Below are 14,427 nucleotides of genomic sequence, written 5' to 3'. Positions count from 1 at the left end.
ACTCTCCAATAAACTGCAGATGCTGTGGACACAGAAAGCTGGAGTAACTCAGCGGGACAGGCAGCATCTCGAGAGAAGGAATGGGTGACGTTTCGGGTCGAGACCTTCCTTCTGAAGAAAGGTCTCGACCCAAAAATGTCAACCATTGCTTCCATCCAGAGGTGCGGCCTGCGCTGCTGAGTTACTCCAACTTTGTGTCCTGTGAAATATAGTCAGGATCAAACCCAGGTTCTCTGTCAGTGTGAGGCCGCAACTCTACCTCTGCGCTACCCCACACAATGGAAATATAATCTTCCTCTTTCATCCAAGAGGGCAGATGGAACCTTAATTTAATGTTTCAAACCATCCAGATTGTTGTCTTGCCTCGAGAGGGACATGATCTTTGACTCCGAGATTTAAAAAAAAGGCAAGTTAATATCTACCTGATTATCTGAAACCTACATCAGGTAGCATTATTAAAGATTCACCTCAACTTTGCGAACCAACGCACTCGTTTTGAAAACCCTCTCACTCACTCACCAATAAACTAGCGACACCTCCAACATTTCCAAACCTTTAAGCAGCAATGTTGTTACGTGTAGACAATCAAACTCCGCTAACCTTGAGCAAGAAAAATGAGTCACACCTTCAAACACTAAATTGAATGCCAGCATCAGAAGAAGTCATTTAATCTTTTATTGATCGGAGTTTCACACGGCCACCGTTTCAGATGGAATAATGGAGGCTGACAGACACTTAACCCCACGTCACCCAGGATCTCGCAAGCTGCAGAGTTAATGGCGTCCCAGACTGCAAGGACATTCGTCACCACCGAGAGACACAAAATACTGGAGTAACTTTGCAGATCAGGCAGCATCTCTGGAGAAAAGGAATAGCTGGCCTTACAGCACCAGGTACAGAAGGGGGTTGGACAGGCTAGATGCAGGAATATTGTTCCCGATGTTGGGGAAGTCCAGAACAAGGGGTCACAGTTTAAGGATAAGGGGGAAATCTTTTAGGACCGAGATGAGAAAAACATTTTTCACACAGAGAGTGGTGAATCTGTGGAATTCTCTGCCACCGAAGGTAGTTGAGGCCACAGTTCATTGGCTATATTTAAGAGGGAGTTAGATGTGGCCCTTGTGGCTAAAGGGATCGGGGGGTATGGAGAGAAGGCAGGTACAGGATACCGAGTTGGATGATCAGCCATGATCATATTGAATGGCAGTGCAGGCTCGAAGGGCCGAATGGCCTACTCCTGCACCTATTTTCTATGTTTCTAATAGAATAGAATAGAATAGAATAGAAATAATTTTATTGCCATACAACCAAGGTCGGTGGTATTTGGGTTGCCAGCAGCGGTACAATAATAAAGAACACAACCACGTTAAAATTTTACACAAACATCCACCACAGCATTCATCACTGTGGTGGAAGGCACAGAGCTTGGCCAGACCTAATGGGCTGAGATGATATAAAGTACTAGGATTAAGAAACATTTAGACAGGTTTAAGAAACATTTATACAGGTAGATGGATAGGGCAAGTTTAGAGGGATATGGGCAAATGCAGGCAGGCAGGACTGGTATAGGTGTGACTCATTTTTCTTTCTCAAGGTTAGCAGAGTTTGATAGTCTACACATAACAACTTCGCTGCATAAAGGTTTAGGGCATATTGGTCGGCATGGGCTAGTTGATCCGAAGGGCCTGTTTCCACACAGTATGACTCGAAATACATGAGGAAGCTTCACTGATGGATAAAAACCAAACTCTCTCTCTCTCTATTTCTTCTTTTCTCTCTCCTTCTTTTCTCCATTCTTCTGTACCTTCTCTCTTCTTTTGGGCTACCTTACTATCTCACGCACCAACCTCTATGATAATCTCCCTTTTGCTACTTTTCTTCCTTACTCCTGTGTTATTACCAAATTAAAAATAAGTTGTGTATGAAATGTAATATGTCAATACGCATTAGGTACTGTGGCACCACATTATTGTATTTCTAACAAAAAAAAAAAAACAAACACAGGCTATTTGCGAGGAATGGATTGCCCCCCCCCCCCCCCCCCCATCCCATCTATTCCCTCTTTCCACCCCCCCCCCCCCCCCCTCTACAATCAGTCTGAAAAAAGATCGCTGTCCAGAGATGTTGTATGAAATATTAAGAACTGAACATTAAAAACATGAGTAACTGAGTTACTCCAGCATTTTTGTGTCCTGTGCGATGTCCAATATAAACCTATTTATAAATACTTCACTGGTTCAGGAAAACAGCAAACACATGCAGTTTATTATTCTAAATAAAAGCTCTCATTATTGATAGCTAAAGGGGTGTTTTAGTTCAGTACAGCTGATCCAGTAGCTGGCTGGAATACTCAAGGGAACGATGCAGAGAGCACCTAGCCTAAAAATTATTCCAGTGTCGTATAATGGCTTTAAGACAATGTTACAGATCAGCCCATTGTTATTTATGAGCGCAACAAAAATAGAGAGATCATTTCTTGCAAGGTTCACAAAAATGATGAGATCAGTGCATTGCCTAAATGACGTGCAAACTGATATTGTTACTTATGACCTATTGCAAGTTCTTGTAGTTGCTAGCATTTAGCCTTGTAGGTATGATCGCTGTAGCCAGCTCCTAAAGTAACACACTGCAGTGTGTACAGTATTTTTTCTACAGAGGAGATACTGCATGATGCCAAGGTGCTGTGGTAATCAGAAGAGGGTCCAAGGGTGCTTCCAGGAGGTCAGAAGAATGCAACGTGACTTGTGACAAACAAGGAGGCCAAATGCCCCAAGTAGTCAGCTGCAGCTTTGAACCAGAATTTGTTGATTCTGGAGGATGCTTACGTAGAGCCAAGGCACGTGGGCACCAAGTGTCACTACTTGCTGAGGTTCTACCTGTCCCCGGTGTTGCGAAGGATGGGCCTGGCATAGATGCCACGCAATGTGCCAGTCAGCTGGACATTGCCCCCCTATCTGTTGTTTGTGGAAAGGTTCTTCTGGACCAACACCTTTGACCACATGTCCATCGGGCAGTGGTCAGCACGGAATGTCCTGCAGGCACTGCAGGGAAAAGACTCCATGGATCCGGTGGCGTGGTTCCCAGAGCAGACTGCCCAGCTTGTCTGGCAAAATGCCTCATCGCCAGAACTCACCCACAAGCACCAAGGCCTGGCTTGGCTGGCGGTGAGGGGAGCCCTCCCAGTCAGATCCATCCTGCACCGTCAGAACCTCACTACCAGCGCCGCTGCCCTCGGGACGGCTGCAATGGAGAGGAGACGGTTGCCCACCTCTTTGCAGAGTGTGGATTCGCAAAGAGAGTCTGGAGAGGTCTGCAGGGGTGGTGGAGATGCCCCTCAAAATAAGGCACACTACCTGGTCAACTACGCCATCCCATTTGTGGATCACATTATACCTGAGCTCCAAATTCAATTCACAAGTAAGTAATGTTTTCTGAGTATTGAATTCAAAACATATTTAATACACTATTTACAGACAGTAAGATTGGTTAATTACTACTAGGTTTTGATTATCAGTTTATTGCACAATTTACTATGCAACCAGATAGTACTAGCAGGTCGGAGGGGGGTCTTTTTTAGGGGGTATAACACGACATACGAGCAGGACTTGCCCTCACCAGCACTACTTCATGATGAGGACATCCGCTGGGGAGAGAGTCTTCAAGAGAACACAGGAGGTATAATAAAGAATTAAACTTTAGATTAGTAGTAAGAGGAAGTGAGTAACACATCTGACAGCTTTTAATAAGCAGCCTTCACGCTGCTTACTCCCACTCTCCTCGATTTAATTCCACCGGGTCCTAGCGCCCGTCTGCCCAGCCGTGCTAACAACTCGGGCTCCTCCTCTTCCCCTTTTTCCTTCTTTCTTTCCCCACCCCCCATCAGTCTGAAGAAGGGTTTCGGCCCGAAACGTCGCCTATTTCCTTCGCTCCATAGATGCTGCTGCACCCGCTGAGTTCCTCCAGCAATTTTGTGTAGCTTTTAATAAAAGCTGATTTTGTCCCTTAATGCCTTAATATGTTTGTCTCCTAACGTAATATATTTTCAGTTATTGAAAGTCTGAATGGTGTCTTCATTTTATTAAAGAGGAAGTAGGCCTAATCTCATTGAACAAATGTTATTTTCCCTGGCAGATGACCTTCCTGATACGCCCGCCAAATCAATCAAAATGTGTGATCCTGTCCTCTACCCCGACATCCATGTGCTGCTGTTGATTGCCTGTACCTTCAACGTGACAAGCGCAGTGTGTGAGCGTTCTGCCAGTGTTCTCCGTCACCTGCATCACTACACCAGGACTTCCATGAGCAATGACAAGCTGTCTGAACTCGCCTTAATCCACTTTTACTATGACTTTGCTCATAACTTGGACAATGTGGTGATTAGGTTTGCGCAGTTACATTCTCGGAAAATGGAACTGGAAAATGTGATTTGTGGCTAAATGGCAATACACGCTGGCCTGCCACGAGTATCCGTCACTTGCTTCACTACTCCAGGACTTCCATGAGCAATGACAGCAAAATGCAACTGCAAAATGTGATTGGCATGATGCTGCCAAGCCAAGTTTATTTGTCTCATACACATACAAGATGTGCAGTGAAATGAAAGTGGCAATGCCTGCGGATTGTGCAAAACAACAGAACAGGTGTTCCTGGGTGTATATTGCCATTTGCCACTACTTCTACTAATGCAAGGGCATTTGTTGGCCTTAGCCTATATACCAACCCTGGTTCCACAAACTGGGCAAATCCTGTCATGCCACCCCCCTTTTTGAAAAGCTTTGTACGGGCCTGCACATATGCAGTCAATAGTAGGATTGGAGAGGGTAGACTCACATAGGAGAGGGTGATTAGCTGTCTACTAGTGAGTAAAGGGGATAAGGAGTAAGAGAGGAAGTGACAAGGAGGGAATGGGGAAGTGAGAGAGGAGGGGGCAGGCAGTAGGAAGAGTGGGAAATGTATGAAGGATGGAGGAGAAGAGGGAGGAGTGAAAGGGGAGAGGTTGCAGAGTTGGGGGGGAAGGAGGGAGAAAGAGGAGGTCAGAGCTGGGGAGGGAGAGGATGGAAGGGGAGGCCGAATGACGGGGGATCTGTGGATGAGGATGGGGAAGAAAAGCAGCAACTGGGAATGAGGAAAGGAATCACACCCGTGCTTGATGTGACCTTTGTAACGCAGCACGACAACAAGGCACGGGATGTGGTGGCAGCCAGCAGCAGAGATCTACCCTGAGGCTCAGAGTGGCCATGACTCTGTCTATTAAGGGCACTGCAGTCGAGACACACGCCAGTCTGTATTTAAGGTGTCAGAAGGTCACGGATCTCAGCCAGAACATAAAATGCCGTGTGAGTGTCGGCTCTTGAAATAACAGCTTCTGGGATAATCTGGTCGCTTGAGAAGACATGTTGTTTTTCACATTAGAGAGGTCACATTTTTTTTCGTGTCGATCATTTAGGGCAGGTTCATGCTGAGTATAAAAACAATAAGTTCAAATGAAAACCCAACTAGATGTCAAGGGACAAAATTCACGAAGGGAGCTCAAACAGACATCCACAAGCACAATACTACAGTTAAGCCAATATTCAATTGTGTGGCACCAAGTGTAGAAACAAAGACTTGCAGGTGCTGGTTTACAAAAAAGGACACAAAGTGCTGGAGTAACTCTGCAGGTCAGGCAGTATCCCTGGAGAACATGGATAGGTGGCGTTTCAGATCGGGACCCTTCTTCAGACTTCCTTTCGCCTGAAATGTCCATTTCAGTCGACCAGTATGCCGAGCAAAGACATTTTCAAAAGCTCCTACTGAAATATCCTAAATAATCCACAGCCCACTTAATAGCTTCGAGATACAGAACTGTTTGTTACTTCATTGTAAAACCTATTTGGACTTGATGGATCTTTCCCAGAACAAAGCATGCAAGTAAACAAGGTTGTAATTAATATATTAGCATGTTAATGCCTTCCTGGCTCACAACCAACAGTTCATCATTGCTTGTCTCCCAAAGCTGTGGAGGATACAGAGAGACATTATGAAAACTGGCAAGTTCACTCTAAAGATATTAAAATATACAGACATCCTAGCGATCTGAATGGCAACCAGAACTCCCTCAGTATTAGCAGTCATTTTATTGGAGAGAAATGAAACTTGCCTTTCTTAGACACAAAATGCTGGAGTAACTCAGCGGGACAGGCAACATCTCTGGAGAGAAGGAATGGGTGACGTTTCGGGTCAAGACCCTGAAGATGGATCTCCATCCAAAATGTCACACATTCCTTCTCTCCAGAGATTCTGCCTGTCCCGCTGAATTACCCCAGCATTGTGTCTATCTTCAATTTAAGGCAGCATCTGCAGTTCCCTCCTACACTTGCCTTTCTTAGATGGCTGCAGTTCCTCCAAATAAAATGCCATAAATCACTGGCCACTACAAATTCCATTTTATACAGCCCCTTGTACAAAAGGAGCTTCAATAACAGTCAGGGATGGTTTATGCCTGTAAATGTTTGCGTCTCCAGGGCTCAAAGTAAAATGGATGCTCACTTTCACCACCATTGCAAAGATTTATGCTGCTCTCCTTACACTGTCGGCCATTGCTTAGGTTTTCAACATTCATGAATATTTTCACAATGGCAAGTTCCCCACTGACGCCAGGATAAGGGAAGTAATTTTACTGGAGTGGCCACGATTCAGAAATAAGGAATGGGCTATGGACGAGGGTCTATGTTGGCGAGACACGTTTGAATTCCCCAAAGTGCCTGCTGAAAGGTTTGATTTTAGATACGTTTCCAGTTAATTTTGCAATCAGCTAGGAACTAACAGTGTGATCGAGTCATGAAGCATGGCAACAGGTGCTTCGGCCCAACTTGGCCATGCTATCTATGATGAACAATTAAGCTAGTCCAATTTCCCAATGTTTGGTTCACATCCCTCTAAACTATTGCTATCCATATACCTGTCAAAATATTTGTAATCGTCGTGATAGTACCTGCCTCAATTACTTCCTCTGGGAACTTGTCCCATACACCCACCACCATCTGAGTTAAAAAGCTGCCCCTCGTGTTTCTATTCAGTCTTTCCCCTCTCACGTTAAACCTTTGTCCTCTGGTTGATTCATCACCTCTGGGTATAAAAGACTCTGTGCATTCATTCTATCATGATTTTATACAGTCTCCTGCACTCAAAGGAATAAAGTTCTAACCTGCCCGACCATTCCCTATAGCTCAGGGGCTCAAGTCCTGGCAACATCCTCATAAATCTTCTTGCGTTCTTTCCAGCTCAACGACATCCCCCCTGTAGCAACATGACCAAAAGTTAACACAATACTCCAATTGCAGCCTCACCAATACCTTGGATAACTATAACATAAGTACAACTGCTCATCACTCACTGCTAAATCCTGGCTATTGAACCGAGGACAAAACAAACTGCAGGAGGTCCTCAAAGGGTCAGGCAACATCTGGGAAGGGAAAAGGTCCGGCAACATTTTAAATCTGGATCTTCATTCTGATGGAGGGGATGTAGTTGATGGAGAGAGGATCCTGGTGAGGAAGATTGTTTGGCAGATGAGCCCGGTGGTAGATAGGAGGATGGAGGTAGTAACTAAAGATGGAGGTGATTGGTGGAGAAGTCAAAAGGGTGCAAATGGTGGAATCTGTTAAGGAAGGCGGGGAATGAAATGTAGAACAAAAAGGATGGTGGGTGAAAGGGAATGGGGGCAGTGAAGAAAACCGTGAGAGGGTAGAGATAGGTGGGAGATTAGTGGGTGAAACCTTTTCCTGATTCTTGTTCTTCAATTCGACCTCTGTACTCCAGGTGTCTCAATTGAAAAAAAAATCAGGGGGTCCACATTTTTCTCACTTCCCTTTGATGCAAGGACTGTTCCGTTTAAATGCAGAATTGATGGCAACCCCGATTATTTCACCTCCTCTTCATCTGTACTTTTTTTTTTTTTTTAATGGTTTATCTGAGCAACATTGTGTGCTCAGCAGTTTCTCCACCATTAGGGGATAGTCAAATCTTCCCAGCCAATACTTATCTCTTAACCAATGTCACAAATAATAAATTACCTGGCCATTATCACAACACTGTTAATGAGGAACTTGCTGTGCACACATTGGTCAGTGCTTCTAACAGTCATTATACTTCAGTACATAGCGCGATAGCTGAGACGGGTCGCAAGACATTCCTAGGTTTTGTACCCACCCTGCCAGTCCTGAGACTGGCTCGTTAGCACTTTCTCATTCACTTTTCTCTCATTTCCCACTTTGGGGAAACAAAAATCTGGTATTAGCTTAGTTTAGATATATAGCACGGAATCTGGTCCTTTGGCCCACCGATCCGCTGCCAACCAGTGACCATCCACACTTTGGATCACATCTTCAATGCAAAGAATTCAAAATATTCTGAAGTTAATGCAGTTTTTCTTTGTGGGAAACTAAACGGTCCATTATTCCCAGAGGAAGCGCAGCCTTTCACACACGACTACCTTGGTGAACAGATGCTTTTTATCAGTGGGCAGTTAATCTACATCGGAGCAAAAAAAAGACACAAAGTGCTGGAGTAATTCAGCGGGTCGGGCTGGAGAACATTTTTGCTCCAAGGAAGAAAGGTCCCGGCCCGAGATATCAACTTCCCATGTTCTCCAGAGATACTGCCTGACCCGCTGAGTTACTCCAGCACTTTGTCTCTTTTTTGTTGTTGTAAACCAGCATCTGCAGTTCCTTGCATCTCCATGCATCAGGGTATCCCGTTTCATCTGAATCGGGGGATCTTGGTGTGGGCAGGGAGGCAAACTTACCCTGTTTCAGTGAATGGTTGATGAGATTTTTCTTTTAACAACTCCCTTAGTAGGGAGTTCAGGTTAGATCCAGGTTAGATACCTCCAGATTAGATAGTTGGATGTTAAGAATAGAGCCTATTCTTAGAGTTGGCAGTGTCACCAGATCAATTGAGATGGGTAAATCAGCTAATCGGTTCTTGGACGAGAAAACAATGGCTCCGGAATCGAAAAAGAAAAAGCAATTAAATTATTCACAAGAACGCAACTCCAAAGACAATTTTCCAGTCAGAAAGGAAATCAGGTAGAATTTCTTCTCCCAAAAGGATAATGCAGTGAAGGACTAAATTTGGCACAATTAGAGGTACCATCAACAAACATCTTGGTGCATTTCCGAGGAAGTGGGAATCGTGGGAAATGCTTGAATAATTGAGATGGGGCAAACTAATCATGAAGAGATAAGTCAGCAATGCAAAATGTCGGCTGGAAAGTGAAAGGACAGAATTACTTAAATTACTTGCGTGAGAACAGGTATTTTTCAATCATTTATTTGAAACACTATACTGATCCTTTATGGTTGCATTTTCAATGCAATATCACCTGCTGTTTTTAAGCTATATTTAATCCCCTCGCAAGGATTAGGCAAGAATGTAAACGGATGTTGCTCCTTTAGGATTCTCAACACCCAAACTACCAATTTGGCATGGCTTTTATTTTGTGCATCGCCTCCAAGAATGTACATACCCCCACCCCACTGCAATGTGTGGGTTGCAATAATTTTTCACCTTGCACTGTTTGAGAAGGCGGGTCAGACATTCAATGTGATATCTCCTAATTGTTTTGAACGTTAGCTTGAAGCTTCCAGGCTGCAGCGAATCGTCCGATCAGCTGAGAAGGTTATTGGCTGCAACCTTCCCTCCATTGATGAACTGTACACTGCAAGGGCCAGGAAGCGAGCGGGCAAGATCATCTCTGACCCATCTCACCCTGGCCAAAAACTCTTTGAATCACTTCCCACTGGAAGGCAACTCCGGACAGTCAAAGCTGCCACAGCCAGACATAAAAACAGTTTTTATCCACGAGTAGTTGCTCTACTCAACAGCCAAAAATCTGTAGCCTCCATTTCATCTGGTATTTTGTTGGTTCACATGCTTGATCAATGGTGTTTTATCATTAATGTTTTATTATTATTAATGTTTAGTGTTTTCTGAGTCATTCTGTCAATGTCGTTACTTGTGGGCGGAGCACCAAGGCAAATTCCTTGTATGTGAATACTTGGCCAATAAACTTATTTACTCAACCTCCGGCTCATAACTTGCATCAGTCCCAACTTCAGAAGAACTCCCGCGATTGCAGCAGAATGGCGAATTTTCTCATTTCACCTAGTTTCATTATTTGGATGTCCCATCTTTTAATTTTAGTTTAGAGATACAGCGTGAAAACAGACCCTTTGGCCCACCGAGTCCACGCTGAGCAGCAATCCCCGTACACTAGTTATATCCTACACGCCAGGGGCCATTTTACAGAAGCCACATAACCTACAAACCTGCATATTTTTTGGAATGTGGGAGGAAACAGGAGCAGCCAAATAAAACCCACATGGTCACTGGGAGAACGTACAAACTCCGTACAGACAGCACCCATGTCAGGTTCAAACCAGGATCCCTGACACTGTAAGGTAGCAACTCTACTGCTGCACCATATCAATTCAACTGAAGTTCTTTTCCTCTCTCCATCTGTTCTGTGAGACCCTCTGCGATTCCTATAGATCTTTTGTTTAAGAAGGAACCAGATGCTGGAAAAATCGAAGGTAGATAAAAATGCTGGAGAAACACAGCGGATGAGGCAGCATCTATGAAACGAAGGTAGTCTGAAGAAGGGTCTCGACCCGAAATGTCACCTATTCCATCGCTCCATAGATGCTGCCTCACCCGCTGAGTTTCTCCATAATTTTTATCTACCTATAGATCTTCTGTTCATTACCCTCTACAAATGCTTCCCGATTTGACGAGTTCCTCCAGCATTTTGTTTTCAGCTAAATTACTACAAAGCTTTTAGAACAATCACTCAGGAATACATTTCTCAGCACGTGTTTGCCCACTCAGTACCATTCCAACACACGGAGCTCTTTACAACAAGTAGGGCAGGAAGAAAGCAACATACATTTTCGCTACACTATTAAACATCGCGTGCAATAGAAACATAGAAAAATAGGTGCAGGAGTAAGCCATTCGGCCCTTCGAACCAAAACCGCCATTCAATATGATCATGGTTGATCATCCAAAAATCAGTACCTGTACCTGCTTTTTCCTGCTTTCCTGCCGTTCCTGCTTTTCCCCCGCATATCCCTTGATTCCTATAGCCCCAATCGCTAAATCCAACTCTCTATCGAAAACATCCAGTGGATTGGCCTCCACTGCCTTCTGTGACAGAGAATTCCACAGATTCACAACTCTGGGTGAAAATCTTTCTTATGAAGCCCACATCAAGTACATGCAGAGCACACAACAGGTACATGTACAAAGCCTCTGTCTTCCACCCTTAGCTTCACTTATACACAAGGTTACCTAGCTCTAGAATAATACATCCATACCACAAAAGTTCTCAATGGTGCACAGCTACCTTTGTACCATGAATACACAAACCGCAGAGACCATAAAGGCCCAGGATGGTCTGTGCATGAAAAGTTGATAAAGGCACTACATTTGATCCAAGGTTTGAGAGACTGAAAAGGAGCACTCCAAATAAAAGCAGAAAATACTGGAAATACTCAGGCCATATCCAATGGGAAGTGAAGCAGAGTTAAAAATGTGCGATCAAAGACAGGATGGCCATTAACGCTACCAATTTCCACAATTCCACAAATCTGGTCACCAGTAGATGGAGGAATTGTCCAGGCACCTCCTGCTGGAAATTAGAGTACACCACTGACCACTTCCATTCTTGGACTCCCGAGTCAAACTCGTTCATTAGCGATGCTCAATTGCTCATGGAATTAGGGCAGCACGGTGGCGCAGCTGTAGAGTTGTGTGCCTCACAGCGCCAGAGACCCGGGTTCGATTCTGGCTAAGGGTGCAGCCTGTACAAAGTTTCTACATTCTCCCTGCGACCACATGGGTTTTCTCCGGGTGCCCCGGTTTCCTCCCACATCCCAAAGACGTGTAGGTTTGTTGGTTAATTGGCTTCTGTATATTGTCCCTAGTGCATTGGGTGATATTTGGTCAAAGTAGATTCGACAGGCCGAAGAGCCTATTTCCACGCTGTATGTTTACAATTAACTAGTAGGAAATCAATTCCCATTGAACAGACAAAGTACACGCAAATCACTGCAACCCGTAAGGCACAATATCACAAGGAAATGGGTAGATATTCCCACTGGCTGACATACCCTGCTGTTAACTTTTCCATAAATATTCACGATTTGCCACATATGGTCACAAAGATATTTGCCCCACATTATGAATCTTCATATATTCAGACATTAAATGTTCGTATTATTCATGAAGTTCAGAAATCATAGAAGAATTAAGCCATTCGGCCCATCAAGTCTACTCTACCATTCAATCCTAGCTGATCTGTCTCTCCCTCTCAACCCCATTCTCCTGCCATCTCCCCACCACCCTTGACAGCCATACGTATCAAGAATTTATCAATCTCTGCTTTTTAAAATACCCATTAACTTGGCCTCCACAGCTGTTTGTGCCAATGAATTCCACAGATTCATCACCCTCTGACTAAAGAAATTGCTCCTTATCACCTTTCTAAAGATACGTAATTTTATTCCGCGGCTATGCCCTCTGGTCCCATACTCCCCCACTGGTGGAAACATCTTCTCCACATCCACGTGTTTAAGAAGGAACTGCAGATGCTGGAAAATCGAACGTAGACAAAAGTGCTGGAGAAACTCAGCGGATGCGGCAGCATCTATGGAGCAAAGGAAATAGGCTTCGCTCCATAGATGCTGCCGCACCCGCTGAGTTTCTCCAGCACTTTTCTCCACATCCGCATCTTTCACTATTCGACACGTCACTATCCAAGCCACACACTATTTCACTAGTCGGCCAGTGGGCCACATGAGTGGTAAGGGTGGGGGGTGATAATTTGTGATTTGGGGAAACTATATTGTATGTATGTATAGCCTCAGAGAATGCCGGATGGAGTTTTGTACGGGTCATGTATTGTATATATTTATTTCTTGAATAAAGTCTATTTTGATATTTAAAAAAAACTATTCTCACTAGGGACTCAGTCATGAAACTTTCTGCCTGCCAGTTTTAATAAAGACCAGGAAGCAAATGATACGATGAGGTTTGAGGGAGAGATGGGCAGTCAGATACAGGCTAAACTGCAGGAATCTGGTGCACCTCGGCCAACGCTGATCATTTTCGCGCAAGGAAGAAAGAGAGATGTGGAAATTCTACATTTTCCTTGATCTTCTGTAAAAGGTTTGACCCAAAACGTCACAGAAGGGACTCGACCCAAAACTTCACCCATTCCTTCCTTCCAGAGATGCTGCCTGTCCTGCTGAGTTACTCTAGATTTTTGTGTCTATCTTCAGTTTAAACCAGCATCTGCTGTTCCTTCTTGCCCATTCCTTCTATGCAGAGATGCTGCCTGCCCCACTGAGTTACTCCAGCATGTTGTGTCGATCTATAAAATACATGGCACAGATTGTGCGGGAATGGCAATGTTCTATTGACCCTTCTGCAGAATAGAAAAAACCCATAGAAAATAGGTGTTGGAGTAGGCCATGTAGCCCTTCGAGCCAGCACCGCCATTCAATTGGACATGGCCGATCATCCAAAATCAGTACCCCAATCTGATTTCTCCCCATATCCATCAATTCCATTAGACCTATGAGCTATATCTAACTCTCTCTTGAAAACATCCAGTGAATTGGCCTCCACTGCTTCCTGTGGCAGAGAATTCCACAGATTCACAACTCTCTGGGTGAAAAGAATTTTCCTCATCTCAGTCCTAAATGGCCTACCCTTTATTCTTAAACTGTGACCCCTGGTTCTGGGCTCCCCCAACATCGGCAACATTTTGCCTGCATCTAGCCTGTCCAAGCCTGTATGAATTTTTTATGTTTCTATAAGATCCCCTCTCATCTTTCTAAATTCCAGTGAATACAAGCCCAGTCGACCCATTCTTTCATCACGTGTCAGTCCTGCCAACCCGGGAATCAACCTGGTGAACCTACGCTGCACTCCCTCAATAGCAAGAATGTCCCTCAAATTAGGAGACCAGAAATGCACACCATACTGCAGGTGTGGTCTCACAACTGCAGTAGGAACTCCTTACTCCTATACTCAAAGTAAGCATTGCACAACATACCATACCCAGCCAGAATTCAGACCCATGCTGTAATACAGAAACAATCTGGAAAAAAAATTAAAAATTTGATTTCACTCTTGGTCCTGGCATTTCTACCTTGTTGTATTCACTGCTGTAAATAATTCAATCCTAGCTTCAGTTTAGTTTACTCAATCCTGATTTTATTTCAACTCGCGTTCCACGACGAGCAACAGCTTTGTGTGATTTATTATTTTACTGCAATTAAGACCGAGAGGAAACAGAAATTGAAATCTGCTGTTCGTATTTTTGTTGCTGCTACCTCAGAATCTGTCACTTTCCTCAAAATGTACATGGCAAAAACGTGG

At 44.2% G+C, this 14,427-nt stretch overlaps 1 protein-coding gene and 2 long non-coding RNA genes across 3 annotated transcripts in view; 1 reads left to right on the top strand and 2 right to left on the bottom strand.

Annotated features, from left to right (window-relative positions):
* LOC116988384 overlaps nucleotides 1-14,427 on the top strand; it is a 321,226-nt gene that overhangs the window by 19,261 nt on the left and 287,538 nt on the right. Inside the window, exon 2 of the long non-coding RNA XR_004415923.1 lies at nucleotides 9,568-9,571. This is a non-coding gene — a long non-coding RNA (uncharacterized LOC116988384). The remainder of the gene's footprint in view (nucleotides 1-9,567; nucleotides 9,572-14,427) is intronic.
* Nucleotides 1-14,427, bottom strand: part of LOC116988377 (exostosin-1-like) — a 216,782-nt gene that overhangs the window by 185,882 nt on the left and 16,473 nt on the right. The gene's annotated exons all lie outside the window — the stretch shown is intronic.
* Nucleotides 52-13,276, bottom strand: LOC116988382. The gene is made up of 3 exons (XR_004415921.1): nucleotides 13,238-13,276; nucleotides 5,712-5,726; nucleotides 52-104 (listed from the first exon to the last, which is right to left on the bottom strand). It is a non-coding gene; the product is annotated as an uncharacterized LOC116988382 (long non-coding RNA).

This window comes from Amblyraja radiata, chromosome 27, assembly GCF_010909765.2.
Source record: "Amblyraja radiata isolate CabotCenter1 chromosome 27, sAmbRad1.1.pri, whole genome shotgun sequence".
NCBI classification, from domain to species: Eukaryota; Metazoa; Chordata; class Chondrichthyes; order Rajiformes; family Rajidae; genus Amblyraja; species Amblyraja radiata.
The sequence above is the reverse complement of the archived record's forward strand: the minus strand, read 5'-3'. Positions and strand labels throughout refer to the sequence as shown.